Source organism: Hippocampus guttulatus, chromosome 11 (genome assembly GCF_054856545.1).
Source record: "Hippocampus guttulatus isolate MCC_2025c chromosome 11, RoL_Hgut_1.0, whole genome shotgun sequence".
Lineage (NCBI taxonomy): Eukaryota > Metazoa > Chordata > Actinopteri > Syngnathiformes > Syngnathidae > Hippocampus > Hippocampus guttulatus.
Genome location: NC_141271.1, coordinates 18,671,418 through 18,681,393, shown reverse-complemented (window position 1 = coordinate 18,681,393; position 9,976 = coordinate 18,671,418).

Here is a 9,976-nt window from a genome sequence, read left to right as displayed (position 1 = left end):
CTATGACACAAGTAGGGGAATTTAGTTCTTTTAAAAAAAATAAAAACACGATTCCAGGACAACTAAAGTGATACATTAGCACATCACCGCTTACATCACTTTCTTTCAGCAGCCGTTTTTAAAAAGCTGAGGGTTTCTAATTGATAACGAGTGCTTTACCTGATGGTTGATTGACGCTTCACTGCGTTGATTGCGATTCACACCAAGTTCCTCCCAAAAGCTGCAAAAGGTAGCAAACAAACAGTGAGGGATAAAGTGCAGGGGGAAAAAAACCCAACAACTACAGGACAGGTTTAGAAAAAAAACGGAACTGGCAGCTCATTCCCCACGATAAACTGGAAGAGTCTGGCAGGTGTCGGGGCAGCTGAATGCTTTCAGGGACACCTGCCAGTAGCCCTTGCGGCACCAGGTGAGTGCGAGTGTCAGTGTGCGTGCGAGTTAGAGCCGGGCGACACGACGAATCAAAGACAATAGAAAAGATAATATCGTGTCCCTTTTCCACGAGCGTGTCGCTCGTCATTTGTCACCTGGAGCAAACTGCATTCAATAAGAATGTCGGAGGAAGGTTGATTTGATGTGGCCAAAGCTTTCACTTATCAATCATAGGCCACACAGCTGCCTCCAAGTGGCAGACTCAACAACATAGGAAAGTGAAACACACACACATACACATATAATAAAATGAGAAAGCTTAGTGTGCGCAACTGCGGCGCAAGGTGGAAGAAAACCGAAGCGGCGCAACAAAAGGAGCTCCCTTTGGCTCATACGAAAGGAACAAACGCAACAATCGGGCTTCTTCCTGCTGAACACAGCAGGAAGTGATTGGGAGCTGATTACGAAGAGCTCCCAGGTGCTCGCCGTCTTGCCAACCCCCTCCCGGGGTCTTTGCCCCCGAAGGGGAACAAGACAAAAAGGTAAGAGCACATTGACAGAAAAAAAAAGACAACTTAGACACGACTTTGGGCCAAATTATATTTGCGGCTAAGTACTGTATTTCCCACGGCAACGAGTGAGTGACATACCAAGGTTGTTGTTGCTAGGAGATGCACCTTTTTGGAACATTTCTTGGAGAAATGTCTTATGAGCTCCCCGAAGCACAACTGTAATTAAAAAGTCAGCAGTCGATCAGCTGTCCTTATTTGACTTTGAGCGGCGTACCTTCGGTGCCTGCCACTCGACGACATGTCCGCCTTGAATTATTTTCACGGGCAGCCCGCCTATATTTGATGATTAGCTCAACGACTTCAGTCTTGTCGGCGCCGTGGTGGATCAAACCCCGATGGGAATACAAACTCACACACTATACATGAAAAGCGTTAAAAAAAATAATAATTCTGAACTGGTGGCATTTACTTTTGCATAAAGGTTTGGGGGCCGGTTCCCTATCTTAACCCTTTCATGCACCCTGTAACTTGATAACATGATAAGATGTCCGCTGTTGTAACCGCTGTACCTGAAAGAGTTAACACGTTAAAAAAAAAGCTACCATTTGCCGCATTTCCGCAAAATAGATACCCCCCCTCACCCCCAGGATATAAAATTAGTGGTAACTGCAATAACCATCCACATTATTATCCTCACATGGACAGCAAAGACTTAATTGCTGAGCTCACGAATACTTTGCTACAAAACAAAATGGCAGCAAAGCACAGAAAACGTCTCTCTGACTGACTCAAGTCCGAAGTTCTGGACTGTCACTCCCTCCTGATCATCGCCTCTTTTAGAGTACAGCGGGGTATTTTCTCTTACAAATTACAGTATACATGCAATTCATCATCATATCTTGTCGCGCCAGTACTGGATCCATTGCTTGGCAGCATCACTTGTGTCTAAGAGGTCTTGATCTGTGCAGGTGGGCCCCAGTTCACAATCCCGAAGAATGTGCTCCATTGTTTGTATTGGGTGGCCACACGGACACTCAATGCTGAGTGAGAGTCCCCATTTATAGGTGTTGTTCCCAGTCTTGCCTACTCTGGTTCTTGCTCTATTTAATGTCACCCAGTTCTTTCTTGAGAGGGCAGTTCCACTTGGAAGATGTTCGTTTGGGCTTTTGATTGCACCATTTACATGCAATTGAAACGGTCTGTTTAACTCTGCCTGGTGCAATTTAGTCTGAGAGGCTCCGCGCCACCTGAGAACTTCAGACTTTGCTTTCTTGATGAATTCCGTGTGATGTGATAAGGGCTGGGCGCAAGTCCAGGGTTGGCGTCTTTGGCGTCTACATCACAGAGATCCACCATCAGAAGCTGAACTGAAGCACCTGCAAAAAGATTGTTTTCGCCTTCCCGGAGTAGAATCCTGAATTTGATAACTGTCCCGGACCATAGCGACTGCTAGCGGCTACCTATAACTATTTTAAGCACTATTCCTATAGCCGTCCTCAGGCGATGATGTTCTTCTCGGCCAGGAACTGTCAGGGGCTCGTCGCATCGTGAGCAGGCTTGTTGTTGTGGTGAAGCAACCAAGAATTGGCCCGTCACCGCGCTCGCCTCTCCTCTTAAATGAACAAAGCAAACGCCATAGAATCTCTTTGTAGACTTGCCGTCGAATCAACCGGCCGTGTGGCAAGGACTCGCTGGGGAGGATGAAGAATATGGTCGACCTGATTTTGACTGAGCACTTCGATTTTTGCTTCGTTTGGCCTTGGTGACGTCATACTCCACTGAAGGTACTGGAATTGGTCTCCGGCGAACAAACGTTTTGTAGTTTTGTTTTGAACTCTCTCTCTTTTGGTGATGTCAGTCCTGGAACCTTTCTGACACACCTCCTTGAAATGAATTTTCAGTCAGCGACGGTCGGACTGAGAAGTGAAACAACCGTCCTGGCATTCCGGTGTTTGCCAGACGTCACCCTGGCTGTCGCAACTCTTATGCGAGCAGAATATTGGCGCAATGTCAACAAAATGTGGGACCCATTAAAAAAACAAAGTCGGCGCTGTTTATCCAGAACATGGAGCCGGAGAAAGCAAATAACGGCTCCTGTTTGCCAAACCTACTCGTCAGGAAATTGCTTTTTCCATTCGTATTCCAACTTTTGGCACTTTTGTTTCTTTAAAAGTAGCACGCAAGACTTTTCCCTTTTGAATGTCTCCCCCATCACGCGAATAACCTCTCCCACTTTACAAGGCCGGCCTCTCCAAAGCGCCGGTACTGCGCAACTATTAATAGTTTGCTGCAGAGCTGACAACACATCAGTGCCTCACCTCGCTCCCGACAGGCGCTCTGTTGGGACTCGCTGCGGTTTCAAACAGCCTCACACCCGGAGGAAGCAAAACCCAGGCTGGTTAACTAGGCCTGTGAGGATAAGATAGAGCGGGTCTGTGGCCGGAACCAGGGGAGTCCATTAAGGGTGCGATCCTTTGAAATAGTAGCCCTAATGGAGGCCTTATCTTGGATTTTGTTTGGCTGACTGGGGCTCTCGCCAGGGTGGAGCACGATCACAGCGTCTCACCAGGGTGACTGAGCGGTTCTCGGTTATATCAAGCGCAAGCTCATATTTGAAAAGGAAGGATGTATAGCTTCCGCTCTTTAGAAAGTCGAGAGCAATCCCCGCCTCATTGGATTTGTCTCGTTGAACGAGGACTTGGGGCGATTCACAAAGCGAAGCGAAGTCACGTCGATTCCATCAGAATCGGCCTAAAATTCGAATGAAACACTGATGGCATTTTGAGTTTGGCTCTTCGTTTTAGAGTTTAACAATTGGTTACAATAAAATATAGCACGCCATCCTTACGCAATAAATAAGTCTGGTCATGTTTTTTTCATTTGATTGCTTTATGAGGCATGTCAGAAAAGTCCCAGGACCGATGTCACAAAAATCGACATTTAGCACCCAAACCGCAACCGACAAGTTTTCTCTTCTGGCTTTCGCTTTGGTCAAGAAGAGCTGAGATTTGTGGCAGGACAACACGTGGCTGCTCGCAAAAGTCCCGAGCACCTGACAGTTGCTGGCTGAGAGGAACATCGCCGTGCTGGAGCCACCTCCAAACTCAGCCTCTTGCGTTGCTGCCCAGAATGAAGCCCATTCCAGTCACGACTTCTTTTAGCCAGCGAACACGTTGAGATCGAATCAACAACACAACAGCTCATTTCTCTGGCTATGCATAACCTTAACACAATTCTCGATTCTACACGATAAATCCAAGTGAGCTCACGGTTAGGTATGCCGAGGAAATAAATCATAGACATGCCACAGCTGCATGGACACCCCCCCCCGCAAAGCGGTTTCCCTTCTACCATTGTGACGACCCCCATTTAATCCATTTTGTGCCTCGACTCCAAACGCCGCTCGGTACATTTTGTGTCCCGTCTCACCAATTGTCTTTGATGTGCTTGATTGTATGGCGTGCAGCTTGCTTCTCCCAGCTTCAATTTCGGGTGCATCACCTAAGTGATTACAATCATGGGCCGAGGCAGCCCGGGAGGGAGGGAGGATAATCAAACACTCGACGCCATTTTTTGTTCCCTGTTCAATCCGCTGCTAACATCTTGCAACTAATTGTTGAGTTGGAGAACCGGAGAGGCTTTTTGGGTTGCGTCAATGCATTCAGTTCTCGAAGTGGAGTCGGCAATGTTGACGGTATCCAGGCATTCCTCAAGGATCCGCTCCAAGCCCATGTAGGGGCTACGAAAGCGGCATTTTCTGCCATGTGCTCTTGAGTAAATTCTCTGTTGATTTGAAGGATGGATGTGGCCCCTACAAGCATCTACAATGTGATCATCTCCATTAGGTGACAAAAGCGGTGATTAGGTTTGAGGGGCCTTGTTGCTTTCAGCGGTAATTGTGTCTTAATCAATCATGGGCCAATAAGAGCTTTGCCTCAAAAGCCATGTTGCTATTTTTTTTTTACATCTAATAAGCTCTGGTTGGGCTGCGCAAGGGGGAATGCTACACTGCTACAATAATTTCACGTGTCCTTTTTTTTTTTTCCCCCAGTGTGGTTGAGCTGTTGTTTTTATCACAGCCCCTTCACGTGTCCATTTAGTGGTTCTGCCTGCCACTATATGTTGCCGGCATCGATAGAGGAACTCAATCAATAATTTACTGTAGAAATGGCTTGTTTACCAATAACGTGTCAAAGCACACTGTTTGGCAACATTAAAAGAGACAAATCAATAACAAAACCAAGTCAGGCAGACTTTTAAGTCACCTAATTGAAAGCAGACGTTTTATTTTGCCTCGAGGTAAAGATTACAACAGAAGCAGCCGGAAAATGAGAGAAGATTGTCTGATATGATTGCCGATCCACTAGGCGAAAGACATCCAATGATTGCTGATTCTGAGAGGAGCGCAAGTGCATCTCATGTTCTTCGGCCTGATTGAATTGACAAATCAATCTCCTCCGCAAGGGCGGCCCGCTAGTCCAGTGGTTAGCACGTCGGCTTCACAGTGCAGAGGTACCGGGTTCGATTCCAGCTCCGGCCTCCCTGTGTGGAGTTTGCATGTTCTCCCCGGGCCTGCGTGGGTTTTCTCCGGGTGCTCCGGTTTCCTCCCACATTCCAAAAACATGCATGTCAGGCTGATTGGACGCTCTAAATTGTCCCTAGGTGTGAGTGTGGGCGTGGATGGTTGTTCATCTCTGTGTGCCCTGCGATTGGCAACTGATTCAGGGTGTCCCCCGCCGACTGCCCGGAGATTGCTGGGATAGGCTCCAGCACCCCCCGCGACCCTAGTGAGGATCAAGCGGTTCGGAAAATGGATGGATGGATGGATCTCTTCCGCACCCACCCACCTGGGACTATTTTTATTCAACGGGTTAGACGGATATCAAAGTATTTGTCATTATTGGTTGACAAAAGTTGGACTGGCCGGCAGTAGGTGCTTCACGACCCTTGGTGACATTAAGAAGGTTGGACCATATATATATTTATATATACACACATAACACATACACACACACACGTTCTGTTAAGTCACCTGCGGCACGAGTATAAATCACACACGAGTAGCTTTGGTCAACGCGACATCACGTGTCTGAACGGTGAATGTGAAATCTGATTGGTTCAGATCGCTGAAAAAGAAAATGGCGACTTCTACTGCGTGTGTGTCTGCGTGCGTACGTGCGTGTGCAAACTTAAAGTGCATTTAAGCTTTAAATGGTCAGCAGTATCCTGGTTCACGCGTGAAAACAAAGTTAATTTAAAAATAGATTGTTGATTTAACTGAATTTCGTTCAATATGCACATTCCGACTTTAGATTCTCGCGCCGTTTCAAATATAAATAAACCAGACGTTACTTACCAGTTCCTCTATACCTTTGTTTGTTCACTGTACTTATTTGGAGGACTACTTTTCACTTTGACTGAAGTCATCTTTTTCTAAAGTAACAGTCTCCTTTTCAAAGAGTCATTTGTCAGGATACTTTTTATTATCGCATGTTTTCAGAAGCCATTTGAGAGATTGCGCAGTTGACCGTCTGCCTGCACTAATTGCATTCTTCCGATGCGTGCGCATCGGATAAGACAATTAGTTGGAAGACACTTTGAGTGAGCAAAGCAGAGAGCTGCCACTGCACACTGATAGTGCAGACTGCCCGTTGGCCAGTCCAGACTAATAGCCCTATTTTTTGCTGCGCAAATATGTGTATGCCCCCCCCCCCCCCCCCCCCATCCAGCCCCACAATGCTTGCCGGATGACCCACTCCTCCCCTTGCAACTCATTATAAAAAGTTGTGCTCAACTGTAACGTTCACCTGGCAATTAGGGTGACCTGCTGTCTGAAGAAGCGCGTCAACATTTCTCCAACCTGCTATGCAATCATTTATTCGGGTCTCCAAACTCCAATTTGGACTGTTATGGTGTCGGACTGGACAGTCGATCCAAAAAAGAAATTAAAAAAATAAATAAAATAGTCTGCAGTCGTAGGAGGATTTGTCGGGCATCGATCGCCAGACAACTGATCCAAATATTGTTTAATAATCGGCCGAAAATCAACCTATCGAGGATGACATTTAACAAAATGAACAACAGAAGACGACGCGTCGGTGGTTCATTTTCTCATTTGAGGAAAGAGGTCCTCCTGCCTTGTCTGAAAGTCACTTTGATTGTTTATTGATTTAATAATCTAATGAGACTGGAATGTTTTTTTTCCTTTTCCCGTATATCCCCATAGCAACCGGTTTCTTGTTGGATATCTAAGCGGCCGTCGTCATTGATGTATTGATTGGGTGATAATGATGTTCGCAAAGAGCAACCGTGCCACAACACTCCTGGTTCACAAAAGGGCACGACATCATGACATGGCGTCGAATTCTGCCTTTTGCCGTGTCTTCGACAGTGCGAAATCGATACCTATGGATCGTGTCTTTCGGCGTATGCTCGTCCAACTCCAAGTGCTGCCTTTACACGATGTGCCCATCGCCCTGTTTGTGGTCTAAAACGGGGCTCATCTCAATTCTATCTGTTGGCGATTGTGTCTCATTCTCTCTTTTCATTTCAAATGTGTCTTACTGAGCATTCTATAATATTATACTTCATAAAAACAGACAGTCATGACATCATTGAATACAATTAAGAAGGTTTTTGCACTGCTTTCTCCTTCAATGCTCATTTTGGTGAGTGCGCCGTGACCTTCTGAGAGCAGGATCAGACAGAAATGTGGATATACTGTATGCGGCATATTTAATTAATAGATATGTGAACAACTATCGGCAAACCTTGTGAAATTGTGTAATATATTTGTAGAATCATCCCACTGGGGCAGCGCGACTGGTCTGGAGCGATCTGGGGTGGGGATCGGTCTCACGGTGCAGTTGTGCTTTGTCTCTGTCAGGACTCTAGCGCGCGACTAGCGTGCCACATTTAGAGGGAATGAAAGGAGACATTTTGATTGGCCATGATTGGAGTCAGTTGTGAGCATTCCCACAGTAGCGCAGCCCTCCTCCTTGCAGATCCGCCGGCGTGCACTTGTTTGCGGAAGCAGAGATAACGGGAGCCCCTTCGATGTTGAAGATTTGCTGGTGTGAATTGATCCAAACTCGAGAGTCTTGTTTGAACCTTTCAGCCGATACCTCCATCACCTTGTCTCCAGAGATCTTGTCGAGTGTTTTTTTTTCCCGGCGAGTGTCAGCTGCCTTTCGCTCAAAGTGCTCTGCCAGGACCTTGTGTGAAGGCTTAATGGAATAATGGTGGCGCACGCTCCCATGGGACGGAGTAGGAGGGTCCGGGGGGAGGGGAGGGGTCATTGGAGGTTGTTTTGTGCAGGTGACCCAACAGCAGCTGTAAACAGGATGCATTTGTAACCGGAGATGACAGGTCTGCTTGGCAACAAGTAGAGTAGATGTTCCAGTGGATTTGAGAAGTGGATGAAATAGAGCGCAATAGGTTTTTAAAACGAATTGCAAAAAGGTCATTTGCGGTATAATCTCTACAGTTTATTTGTAAAAGAAGCAAATATGTTCACGATTCCTTAATAAATGCAATATAGTGGTCAATAAACCCCAATGTTATGGGGGAACGCTTTTTTTCCCTGATTTTTATTTTTTTTCATCCAGTCTGTGATGTTCTTGCAAAGCCCTTGCCCAGAAATACGAATAAAATGGAATGTTTGTTGTCACATGTAGGCCGCAGCCTATACTTGCCAACAATTCCTCAGTGATCCTGCAGGCCTCTTCAGAGCCTCCGTGACCTGTTTTCGTCTCATCTTTTCATGCGTTTTGGAAGGACATCCAGTCCTCAGCGATGTCACTGTGATTCCATATTTTCTTTTTCCTTCTCATGCCGCATTACTTCTTTTGCGACATCCTCTTCTTTTGAACAGTAGAATTTCTTCTTTCTACAAAGTGTGGCTTTTACTGTAACTACACCCCAAAGTCAACATGCTCCCAATTGTGTTCAAAGTGGGGAATAATATGCTGATAAATTGTATATATTTTTTTTACTTCTCAGCAAATTATAGGAACTGAGCATTTTTATACAGTTTTTTTGCCGGAGCCTATCCCAGGTGTCTTCTGGTAGTAGGCGGGGTACACCCCGAACCGGTTGCCAGCCAATCGCGGGGCACGCAAACAAACAAGCCTTCGTGTTCACAATCACCATGAGGGGACCATTTGGAGTATTCCATTAAACCAGAGGTGGGCAAACTACGGCCCGCGGGCCGAATCCGGCCCATTGGTCTTTTTAATCCGGCCCGCCGAAGGTTGGTCCACAATTAAGGTTCGATGTGAATGATTGCATTCATTTCAATTGGACTTGTAATGACCGTCATTTCACCGCCAGGTGGCGCATTGACTTGAAGTTGCAGAACACGGGGGGGGGGGAATCTTTTCGACCACCTAGGACCTCTGTATCGCTCTACTGGTCTGATCACAACCCATCTGCAGCAATGCACAGGCTAAAATAGGTCATCACCAACACTTTTGTCATTTAAAAAAAGTATATTAATACCGTACTTTCATGCTTTTGTTCTGTTGATGTTTGATATGGACTGTCAACAAATGCAGTTTTTTTTTTAATGTACCATAGCTCGTGCTGACCTGGCCCTTCTGTCAAATTTTAAAAGTCAATGCGGCCCCCGAGCCAAAAGGTTTGCCCACCCCTGCATTAAGCTGTCGTGCATGTTTTTGGAATATGGGAGGAAACCGAAGCACCCGGGCAGAACATGCAAACTCCACACAGGAAGCCCAAAGCCGGAATCGAACCCCGCACCTCTGTACTGTGAGGCGGACCCGCTAATCAGTCCCACACAGTCCTGCCAAGCACGGATATGCCATGAAATGTAATCTTCATCAAACCTGATGTGCATGTTTCCGGAATGTGGGAGGACGCTGGCGTAAACGTACTCAAGCACAGGGAGAACTTACGCAGGAAGGCCGCAGCTTGGATTCGAAAGGCGACCCCATGACCGTGAGACCAATTACCACCAGCTCACCCTGCAGGCTAAGATGACTTTATTCACGATTAAACGATGCACTCGTCAATAAGAATGCATCACGTCCAATTTTCGCGCCCGTGTTTTTCCACGCCGTTCCTCCTTTTTC